This window comes from Gracilinanus agilis, chromosome 5 (genome assembly GCF_016433145.1).
Source record: "Gracilinanus agilis isolate LMUSP501 chromosome 5, AgileGrace, whole genome shotgun sequence".
Lineage (NCBI taxonomy): Eukaryota > Metazoa > Chordata > Mammalia > Didelphimorphia > Didelphidae > Gracilinanus > Gracilinanus agilis.
This window is the reverse complement of record NC_058134.1, coordinates 172,222,138-172,222,441: the sequence shown is the minus strand read 5'-3', so window position 1 is coordinate 172,222,441 and position 304 is coordinate 172,222,138. Positions and strand designations below refer to the sequence as shown.

Genomic DNA, 304 nt, shown 5'->3' with positions numbered 1-304 from the left:
TACAATTGCTTTAACTCCTTGTATATTTGAGTAATTAGACCCCTGTCAGAGTTTTTCGTTATAAAGATTTTTTCCCAATTTGTTGTTTCCCTTCTGATTTTGACTACATTGTTTTTGTTTGTACAAAAACTTTTTAGTTTAATATAATCAAAACCATTTAATTTACATTTTGTAATTTTCTCTAACTCTTGCTTGGTTTTAAAGTCTTTCCTTTCCCACAGATCTGACAAGTAAACTATTCTGTGTTCACTCAATTTGTTTATATTTTCCCTCTTTATATTCAAGTCGTTCACCCATTCTGAAT

The 304-nt window shown here is 28.9% G+C and overlaps 1 protein-coding gene across 1 annotated transcript in view; it reads left to right on the top strand.

The window, feature by feature from the left end:
• DHTKD1 (dehydrogenase E1 and transketolase domain containing 1) overlaps positions 1–304 on the top strand; it is a 65,361-nt gene that overhangs the window by 30,146 nt on the left and 34,911 nt on the right. The window lies entirely within an intron of this gene.